Below are 12,062 nucleotides of genomic sequence, written 5' to 3' on the forward strand. Positions count from 1 at the left end.
GTTTTAAGTTTGAAAGGCAGCAAATGACATCCTAGACTTAATATTTTGAACTAATTCTATATTTAACTATGTAACTTAAATTTTGTCCTCTGCCTCCTAAAAGGTTAGTTGGATTCTGCTGCTATGATATTAAAAAGTATCCCCAAATGAAACTTCCATACAAGGAGCCTGTTGGCATGCCTCAAAGAACAGAACAGAGAATTGGGACTTCTGTGAGCTTCCAGAACAACGTGTGTCTGTGATGCTAGTAAGTGTGTGCATGTGTGGAGGAATTTGGTCTGAGATTTCCTTCCTTGTAATACATTGCCCCCTGATAGTGAGGTGGTGCTACCTCTAAATATTGGTGGCTACATATAGTAGCTATTAAAGATCCTAACTAATTGCAGGTGAAGGAAATCACGTTAAGTGGTCACAAGTCTAGTCCAGTCTCCACATTTCACAGACTAAAAATATTGGGGTCCAGAGATGGTAGGGACTTACCCAGGCTCTACTGACTAATGATAACGATGGCTAGACCTCAAAACTTCTGACTCCCAAATTTCAGTCTTTGTTTGTTTGTTTGTTTGTTTGCTTTAACTTACACTGAAGAGGAGTTTGGCCATCTCCATTTTGACCTCAAACTTTGTAGCTGGGTTCTTCTTCCCAGCTTGTCTCTTGGCTCAGGGAGAATAAATACCCTGAGGGCAAGGAGTCCTCTGACAGGAACCAGAATGCACTCCTCCAGCAGTGAGGACTACCATGGGCCCGCAGGACCCTGCCCATGATTGACTCCAAGACTACGATGAATCTGACCTTCACTGCCTACCTGTACATACCCACCCACCTGTGCCCCACATTTTCCTTATATAAACCTGGAAGTATTTTCGGCACTTTGGAGATAGTCATCGAGATGTTAGCATGCTGCTTTCCTCATGTTGGCCTCACAGAACGAAATTCCTTTCTGGTTTCACCACTTGTCTCTCTGCCTTTGTATCCTGTCAGCGGTGAAAAGCACTATGTCTTTCTCTATTTGCCAAGAAGTAGAGGAATGGAAACAAAGCTGAGGAATGAGCTTCAGACTCATCAAACTTATAAAAAGAAACTTCAGTATCACTTGCTCAACCATCTTTTTTTGGGCCAGTCATACACAAGCAGGCCAGAGGCCATTAGAAGATAGGCTTTAAGATAAAGCAGAGCTATGTTAATGTCACATCTCAAAAATCATTTCAATTTACACGTGGCTCTTTTAAAACTGGAGAAAAAAGTTGTTAGCTAGCTAACTTATCATGAAGAATTGTTCTATGTTAAAAGGTAATTCTCAGAAGAAAATAAAATGATGACTCATATAAAAAATGATGCTCATATAGTGCTAAAGATTTCATTTTACAGGTTAATCAATGAGAGAACCAGACAGATGTTAAAACTGGTTCAAAGGAAAAGTCAACAAGTATAAATTTATATGAAATACAGGAATTAAATTACAGAGGAAGGTAAAACTGGTTTTTCTACGGGAGTTAGAGAAGTCAAACAAAACTGCTAGACAACAAGGTCTGCATATCCATTCATTATCTGCAATTTAAGAAGTGCAAAATAGCTCAAAGACAATGAACAGGGCTAATACTAGACAACTGGAAGGATGTGTTATAGACAGTACATAGTTTTTCCTTGAAGCACAAAATATTTTTCTAAGACTGATAAAATAACTCATAATTCTTATTTTTCCTTAGCCATTACAGCAAGTATGTGGTATTTCCCATAAAAATAATCCAGAGTTATGAACCATGATCCCTACCTAACACTATAAAAAGGCAGACTCCAAATGGATAAAAGACCTAAAATGTTAAAAAGAAAAACAACCATATTAGAAAAGGATGATATAATGGCCACCTAGGTTGTTGTCAGTTAAGTGTCCAACTCTTGATCTCAGAGCAGATCTTGATCTGAGGGTCCTGAGTTCAAGCCCTATGCTGGGTTCCACAGTGGGCATGGAGCCTGCTTAAAAAACAACAACAACAAAACGACAATATAGGAGAATATCTTTGGGGTATAAATATAAGGAAATATTTCTTAGAGAAAACCCAAAAGGCCCAGATTGCAGGGCAAAGGAAGAGAGAAATCTAAGTACATTATAAAATTAAAGATAAAAATCAGAGACATGACATATTGGGACATGTGATATTTGCAATGTCTAGAATCAGAAAGGGACCATATGTAATGCAGGAGTAACTCCTGCCAACTGACAAAGAAAAAGCATGAACTCCAATAAAATAGCAGACAAAGATACTTATGTAAGACTTTCCTTCATTGTAACATACCACTTGGTCCCAAGGGCCAGCCACTTGCCTTGATGAGAATTTCTAATAGTTTTTAAAATGAATTCAACAATTGTTGAATGGCCAACTAGGCTTCGTTGGCAGCAACAACCAAAAGTTGCTGTGATGAAACACCAGGCTGGAAAGTTTTGACAATGGAGAAGAGGAAGTCAAGAAATGAAACACTGCATTAAGAGATTCTTCTGGGGAAAGGAAATGTTTGTGGCCAGGAGAAAACAAGGTAACTGGAGCCTTGGGACTTGAAGAGCACTAACAGAACCCGCCAGACATTTACGCAGATTAAATGAAGACACAGTTTGCAATCTGGGCTGGTCTTTTTACTGGTTTTCACCCCTTCTATTCACCAATCTTAAACTTGAGAAACTACTGCATTTACAGACTAAGAAAACAAAGCCAAAAATTGTGCAGGGACATATATGTATGTATATTTGTGGATTTGATCACTTGTATAAATTTAGTAGACTCATGATGTACTTTGCTTTATGCAATAAACATAAATACCTACGAGATAGAGCTAAATTAAAATTTGTATGTTGATGAATTCCTAGCAAGTACATATATCTAATGATAGGTGTATCACAAAAATCAGAGATAGTATATTAACTGATTAATTAATGATTTGGCATAATTTATGGATCACAGTTCCCAGTGTTTCGTGCAATGCCTCATATATAGTAAATGTTTAGTAAACAATTGTTTTGTTTTGTTAAGTAGGCTCCACACCCAGCATGGAGCCCAACTCAGGGCTCAGAGTCACAACCCTGAGATCAAGACCTGAGTTGAATTTTTTTTTCTAAATTTATTTATGATAGTCACAGAGAGAGAGACAGAGAGAGAGAGAGAGGCAGAAACACAGGCGGAGGGAGAAGCAAGCTCCATGCACCGGGAGCCTGATGTGGGATTCGATCCCGGGTCTCCAGGATCGCGCCCTGGGCCAAAGGCAGGCGCCAAACCGCTGCGCCACCCAGGGATCCCAAGACCTGAGTTGAGATGAAGAGTCAGACACTTAACTGACTGAGCTACCCAGGCACTCCCAGTGAACATTGTTGACCAAAGGGACATAAATATGAGTATTCTATGTCCTGAGTAAATATTTTTATTGTCAATGAATGAATTATTACTCCAACAAACTACTCATCCTCTTATTATTAAATTGTTCCCAAAAAGAAGGGATTAGGAGCAACCAGTATTAAATGTCAGTTATCATTTGTGGTAGATATTGGCCAGTATTTGCTAAACTTGTATCTTAATGATACAGATTGGTCCTATACAGGAGATCAAATCAATATATTTGGGATTTATTTTGCAAGTACTCTGTCTTTGAAGGTTCACTAGAATATTATATTTTAGAAAATCCAATGTTTTGTGGGTGCTTTATTGAGTTATTTTATGTATCATTTCCTGTAAATATTCCCCAGGCAAAAAATAATTATGGTAATGTATTGCTGCACTCTAAAGTAGGATACTGAAGTCTTCCTCATCCATTTATCTAAGTACTAAGAAGATCCAGAATTACTTTTGGAAGAAAATATTGGCTTTGTCTAAAAATAGATCATTGGCCAATCTCTGCTGGAAGTACTCTGGTCTCCTATTCAAATATGTGCCTCTTTGGTAGTCTTCATTTTTATAAGAAGGAATCCTCCTACTTTGCCAATTGGTTGCTTGTCAGAGCATGTCAGTCTGTTCTTATTTGACAAAATAGAATATGTTCATTTCAAATTCCTACCAAAAAATACATCTTCGACTTCTTATTGCCCAATTCTTATAATTCCTATTGGGAGAAAAACTATTGGAAGATTGATAGAAGTATTTCAAGTACATTTCTTCATTTGTGTTAATTAAGCCTTTTTATTTGCTGTTTTTCTTTTTTTTTTTTTTTTAAGATTTATTTACTTATTCATGAGAGAGAGAGAGACAGGCAGAGGGAGAAGCAGGGTCCACGCAGGGAGCCCAACATGAGACTCGATCCCGGGTCTCCAGGATCAGGCCCTGGGCCAAAGGTGGCGCTAAACTGCTGAGCCACCAGGGCTGCCCTGAGAGCACCTTTCAAACACACACCAACCAATCCACAGCCTATACCCACAAACATTCTTTATGGGGCTCTCACACCCAGAGCCCCTATTCCCCCTACCCTAATCAACCACGGGCCAGGTACCAGACCTAGAGACAGCCTTTATACCGGAAAGCCTGCTGAGTGTATTCCAACTAGTCAATCCTAAACCTGCTTACCCTGTTTCACCTGTTTCTTCCCATAGAAAACACAATAGAGGCTCTCACCATGTTTCTCTCTCGTTCCCTCTGCTTCCTGACTGGAGCTTCCCTGTGTGGCCCCTTCCTTGCTGTTAGTAACAAACCATCTTTACTGTGGCAGTCACCTTCTGATTTATTGGTTTCATCAAACCTGAATAATAATTAACCTACATTAAAAAAAATTTATTTATTTATGAGAGAGAGAAAGGGCACATGTGCCCAAGCATGAGGGGTCAGGGGAAGAGAAGGAGAGAGAGAATCTTAAGCAGACTCCCCGCTGAGAGTAGAGCTCAATCCAAGGATCCTAAGATCATGACCTGAGCAGAAATCAAGATTCAGATGCTCAACCAACAGAGGCACCCCAAACCTACATTTTAGAACACTTTTGGAGCAGACCAGACATTCAAAATTAAGCCAAGTCTCAAATCTAACTCTTCAAATCTCTCAGTGACTTGCTTTTATTGAATTATCTTTTTAACTCACGCCATCCACCTATGATGTCTCAGGACTTTAAAAGAAATAACAGTGCAAATCATGTTATTAGATAAAAGTGAAGTTGTTGCTAATGACATAACCCACTATTGTCACAGAATTTGCCTTTTACAAATTCATACAAAAAAAGATACAGTCTCAAACATACTTTAAATCTATTATTTTACTTTGAGCAATGTATTGCTTAAAATTTACTGAATATACATGTACATATATATTTTTTAGAAAATATATAGATCTTTTTATTAATGTATAGGTTTTCTTCAGTGATGAGTTGGAACTGAGTCCTGGCCTAAGAGCTATTAAATTTTCAGGAATTGTAAGTTAGTAGTTTGAAATTGGCTGTGATGGGAGTAATGACACCTTGGAAATTGGCAAATATAGCAAACAAGAGCCCTCCTAATCCCTGTACAAAGTCAGTTGTCAAGCATTATCAGTACACCATTGATACATTAGTTTTCTCACATGTGTTTTATAAACTAGCATACACCTATGTATAGAGAAAAATACTTGAATTTCAGTCCAGTTTACCATAAATATTTTATAATTCTAATATTTAATGCAACTAAATATAAAGTTTCAGACTGATAAATAACCAAGCGAGTGATTTTTATTAGACTTATAAAACGTATTTTTAATTTGCTCTTTTAAATGAATTAACAAATGTAACTGAATTCTTTTGGTTAAAGTCAAAAAGTGAGACAAACATGTATTTGTCATTTATAGATGTTCAAGGTTAGCTAGATACACAATTCCTACTATTATTTACTGGTGAGAATGATGAGAGAGAGAATTTCACAATAGGGAAGGGTAAGGCCCAATGAGGTTACAACTCCAGGGTTCATTGAGCATTGGAGACCACTCTGGCTCAAGTTTAGTGGATTAACTTTATGGCTGAAGTACCAGAGAACTGACTGTATCTCATTCATCAGAGTAAAGATAAATCTGAGTTAGACTGGACCAGCTAAAATCATTCCTTGAGACTGGGCACAGTGTCTCCACCTAACCCACTCTCCTGAAGGGAAATCAAAATCCAAATGGCATCTGGATTTATGAGGAAAGAATTGTTTGACTTTTTGTTCTGCATCAGTACAGTAAGAACTCAGGCCTGCAATTTGAAATTCAAGAGTCAAGGTTAAAAGAGCTTAAGCATTTATATACTTTAAAAGTACATGGCATTTAGATTTTATAACCCAGCTAAGTAATAAAGTCCCTGAAAAATAAGGAAGCAATTTCCATACCTTCTGAGGCATTTGTGAAGTTAGAAACATGAAACCTGGCAAAGTACACTTGTGTATGAATGACCTTCTCCTGCCAATTAGCTTTGACTTTGATGATCCTCCAGGGACAATCATACATTTAAAATTGGTTTTCTTTGTATAGGTTTACCTTGCAGCAATGAAATCACACTTCTTTCTATTGTGGTCAAAAACACATAACACAAATTTATTATCCACTTTAAAAAATTGCACCATGCAGTAGTATGAACTACATACACATTGTGGTATAACAGAACTCTAGAACTTTTTCATCTTGCAAAACTAAAACTCTATATCCATTGAACAATTTCTCTTTTGCCTCTCCCCCACTTCATTCCCTGACTCCTGGCAATCATCATTCTACTACTCTCTGTTCTAACAGTTTGACCATTTCAGAGATCTCACATAAGTGAAATCATGCAGTATTTGTAATTTTGTGACTGGCTCCTTTTACTTAGCAAATGTAATCAAGATTGATCCATGTTATAGCAGATGACAAGATTTTTTTTTTAAGGCTGACTAGTATTCCACTGTATGCACATAGCATATTTTCTCTATCTGTTCTTCTGTTGATGGACATTTAGGTCGCTTCCACATCTTTGCTGTTGTGAATAACACTGCAATGAACATGGGTGTGCACATCTTTCTTCAAGATTCTATTTTCAATTATTTTGGGTAAATACCAGAGTGGTGTTACTGGAACATTTGGTAATTCTTACTTAAAAATTTTTTAGGGTAGCCCTGGTGGTCCAGCGGTTTAGTGCCACCTTCAGCCCAGGGCGTGATCCTGGAGACCTGGGATTGAGTCCCACGTCAGGCTCCCTACATGGAGCCTGCTTCTCCCTCTGCCTGTGTCTCTGCCTGTCTTTCTCTCTGTGTCTCTCACGAATAAATAAAAGTAAAATCTTTAAACAATTTTTTTTTAGGAAACTCCATACTGTTTTCCATAATGGCTGCACCAATTCACATTTCTAACAACAGTGCACAAGGGTTTCAATTTCTTCACATCCTCAATAACAATGAGAATTTTCTTGTTTTTGTTTTTGTTTTGATAATGGCCATTTTAATGGGTGTGAGGTGATATCTCATTGTGGTTTTGATTTGCATTTCCCTGATGACTAGTGATATTGAGCATCTTTTAATATGATTGTCAACCATCTGTATATCTTTCTGGAGAAATGTCTATTCAAATTGTTTACTCCTTTTGAAATTAATTTTTTTTGCTCAGTTATAGGAATTATTTATTTATTTTATTTTTATTATTTTTAGGAATTCATTATATATTCTGGGTATTAACCTCTTACCAGATACATGGTTTGCAAATATTTTCTCCCCTTCTGTAGGCTGCCTTTTCACTCTGTTGATTGCTTCCTTCACTCCACAGAAACTCTTAGTACAGTCACATTTGCCTATTTTTGCTTTTGTTACCTGTGCTTTCAGTGCATATCCAAGAAATCATTGCCTATTCTAATGTCATGAAGATTTCCCTGTATGTTTTCTTTTAGGAGTTTTATAGATTCAGATCTTAGATATCTAGGTCTTTAATCCATTGTGAGTTAATTTTTGTAGATGATGTTAACATAAGGATCTGTCTTCATTTTTTTTGCAGCTTTATATTCTATTTTCCCATACCATTAGTTGAAGACACTGTCCTTTCCCTCTCATGTAACCTTGGCACTTTCATTGAAGATCATTTGGTTATATGTGTAAGAATTTATTTCTGGATTCTCTATTCTGCTCCATTGGTCTCTATATCTTTTTGCCAGTATCGTACTATTTTGATTACTGTAGCTTCATAATATGTTTTAAAATCAGAAGCTATAAGATCTCCAGATTTGTTTTTCTTAAGATGAAGTCACACTTTTCACAATGAAAATGAAACAATGAAAATTGACTATGAGACAATCACGCTTTTGACAATGAAAACTGGCTTTGAGATAATACTCTGTCCGCCTCTTACACATTTTTATCTAGTGTAATAGGGACAACTTCCCATTGTACAATGAAACTGTGTAGTATTACCTACTATATTGTAAGCATTGATTGTTTTTATTTGTATAATATCTGTTGGATAATAAGTACTAGAACATTGTTAATGTATACTATGACAATAATGATGTGCCATTAAAAATGACAAACAAAACAAACACATAAATTATGCATCAAAATGAATGTTATCCTCTTCCAACCATATGCCTTTTCAAATAATGCTAAAAACTATCTTTTTGAGCTCTTCTTTTGTTATGAACTAGCCTCTGATCTAGTCAATGAACTACTTAATAAAATTGGGTTTGTTACTTTCATTTCTCATATCATATTTAACTACGAATGACTTTTAGATTGTTTATAAATGTCAAATTCTATTTCAAATAATGAAGACATTCATTGTTGAGTAGACTTAGGAAATTGCTTTGAGGTAAGAATTGTTTGGATACAAATACATTTTGGACATACTAGCTTAAAAACCATTCACATTGCCTGATATATCCTTATTTATGGATATACAAAGTTTTAACTCATCATGAGATATCTTACAAAATAAATAAAATGACAAAATCAAGTGTTTACAGAGGTATCTGCCCTTGAGTATCCATATATTCCCTTCTAATGTTTTAGATATGTCAAATCAGGTAAAGAATTACTTCTATATACATGTATTTATCTTTACTGCATTCCAAATAATTTTTTTAAAGAATTTATTTATTTATTTATTTATTTATTTATTTATTTATTTATTCATGGGAGACACACAGACAGAGGCAGAAATACAGACAGAGGGAGAAGCAAGCTCCTCGCAGGGAGCCCCACGTGGGACTCCATCCCTTGATCTGGATCACACCCTGAGCTGAAGGCAGAAGCTCAACTGCTGAGCCACCGAGGCGTCCCCCCTAAAGAATTTTAAGCATGGCATAGGTAACTTCAGCCCAAGTCACAGAATCTGTAAATCCCAATACAGAGTAAAATTACTGATCTAATGTTTTAACACTTTAATGAAACACATTTTTCATTTCCATTTCTGTTTACTTATGGTGTACAGGTTCTCACATAACTGTAAAAATCTCAATTATTCCACTTAGTATTAGCTTACCAGTTCTTAGACTATAATGAGAATCAGCCCTGATCTATACGTCTAGTACCTTAAGAGAACCATCCAGTGGTAGACAACAGTGTTAACCAATCAAATTAATTTGATTTGAAATATGGGAGTCATCCTAGATCTAGGCAATTAATTGTGGGGCTGTGGATTTATTATAGATTATCTCAAAGATTTTTTTTAATTACAGCTTTATTGAGATATAATATACATATCATAACTTTCACCCATTTAAAGTGTACCTATCAATGTGTTTTTAGTATATACATAAGGTTGTGAGATCACTACCACAAAGTTTAGAATATTTTTTATCCTTTAAAAGAAATTCCAGACCTGTTAGCTGTCACTCACCAACATCAACCGCACCAGTCCCAGCCATAAGCAACAGCTAACCTAATTTCTGTCTCTATAGATTTGCCTATTCTGACATTTTTGTAAATGGAATCATGCAAAATGTAACCTTTTGTGATTGACTTCTATCTTTGTGATTGAAGTCAATCATTAAACAAAAACATTAAACAAAAGCTTAATGTTTTTAAGCTTTATTCATGTTGTAGCATATGTATCAATAATTCATTTCTTTTCGTTGCCAAATAAAGTCCATCGTATAGATCTACAATATTTTATTTATTTATTCATCATTTGATGGACATTTGTGTTGCTTTCCCTTTTTGGCTATTTGTTAATAATGATGTAATGAGCATTCCTGTGTATGGCCCAAAGATGGCTGATGTAAGTGTTTGAAAATAAAGAAGGGAAAACTTATGGATGTCTGACGTAAAAAGAATTTTATGCTTCAACAGAAAACTATACTTTGTTTAGATCACATTCCTTCAGTTATCTGATTCTAGTTTTTCATTGTCTTTGAGCTATTTTACAACTCTTTAAAGCATGGGTAGCTGATAGCACTGCAAAATAATTCCTATCTACAGACCTATGAATTCTGTTAGGTAGAGGTAGGTTCACTTGCCTTCTCTCCCTCAGTGGGGAACAGGCCATTTTTGCTTTCATGTATGCATTAATTTCAATATTCTGATTTTTAAATTTGTGTTTCTTTAAAAAAATAATTTCTTTTGAATTGGTTGTAATATCTTGCCAGTTTACTCTTTAAAAATCATTAACATATTTTTATTTTGAAATCTGTATGGGAGTCATGACTTCACTTACCTTTTTTTGAAAATGATCTTTCAACAACATGCTCAGTATTTGTCTGCCTTCAAAACGTCTGCATTTTCTGATGGAACTAGAGTTTCAGTGGTTCTGAGAAGTATCCACCAGTTGGTCAAAACATTTCTGAAATCTTAACAAAGGTAGCTAGTATATCACTGTACTCTCAAATTTATTATTTATTTATTTATTTTAAGATTTATTTATTCATGAGAGAGAGAGAGAGAGAGAGAGAGAGGCAGAAACACAGGCAGAGGGAGAAGCAGGCTCCATGCCAGGAGCCCGACGCGGGACTCGATCCCTGGACTCCAGGATCGCACCCTGGGCCAAAGGCAGGTGCTAAACCGCTGAGCCACCCAGGGATCCCTGTACTCTCAAATTTAAATACATTTTAAGAGATTAAATTTTTCCTGGGTAGTTTTGAAGTTAGAGGAAAGTTTGAGCAGAAGGACTCAAGGAGATTTCTCAATTCTTAGAAATATGAGTATCACATTTAAAAGTTTTTCTAGCCTGTAGAGAAAAAATCCGGACAGTAACTACAAAGCAACGGTTGTCATTATTATCTTACCAAAAAGTCAAGATTAGACCCCACAACCAAAAACATAGCAGGGAAGATGGAGTAGCATGATTTCTGATACCTCCCACTCATGGTCCTGAAACTTCCCCACATAGATGACAACCCTCTACCCAGCAGTAACCAGATAGTGATACGGGAATGAGAACTGTAGGTATATACTAGACATTAGCAGTGTATTAGATTCTAATATCAGTTACATCATCTAGTTAGTGTTTCCTAAAATTCCATCTTCACTCCAGCTGCACAACAGTATCACCTTTGGGACATTTTGGAATTTGCTAGATTCTACTTAGAGATTCCTTTTAGGAGGGCTGGCATATGACCCAGGTATTTAAACCTGATCAAACTCTCTAGGTGATTCTGACTTTCACACAAGGTTTGGAGCCAGTGGATATGATACTACTAACAAAGATAAATATTTTCTAAATTTTGTGATGTAATTTATGTATTTTCTTATATTGCTTTCCAAGCATTCTTAACCAAGCCAAGGATAGCTAATGTTCATCGTTCATGCCTCCAACTATGCCAGGGAATGAAATCCAGATAATCAAATTTTTTTTATGAGCAAGGAATATAGCAGAGGCTTATTATTTAATAAAGAATCTATAAGCCACATACCTGGTTTCTTTTGAAATTAACTAATATTCCAGGTATTTACCTTTTTTTTAAATTTCTAAATGCTATCAAGAACTATTCAAAATCAAATGTGTTTTTGATTTCTGCACAGTGAGCCTAAATGATAGTAATTCCTAAGAAACATTTTGTGTCAGCTCTGAATTGTTTGTTTCTTATACATTTTAAGTTTTACATGGCAAACATATGGTTAGAATCTTGCAGAAAAGTCTTATCCTCCATAGTTGGAGAAAATTTTACTTAGAGCAAAATAAAAGTCCTTATAGTATGCGTTGACC

This window comes from Vulpes lagopus, chromosome 13, assembly GCF_018345385.1.
Source record: "Vulpes lagopus strain Blue_001 chromosome 13, ASM1834538v1, whole genome shotgun sequence".
Classification (NCBI taxonomy): domain Eukaryota; kingdom Metazoa; phylum Chordata; class Mammalia; order Carnivora; family Canidae; genus Vulpes; species Vulpes lagopus.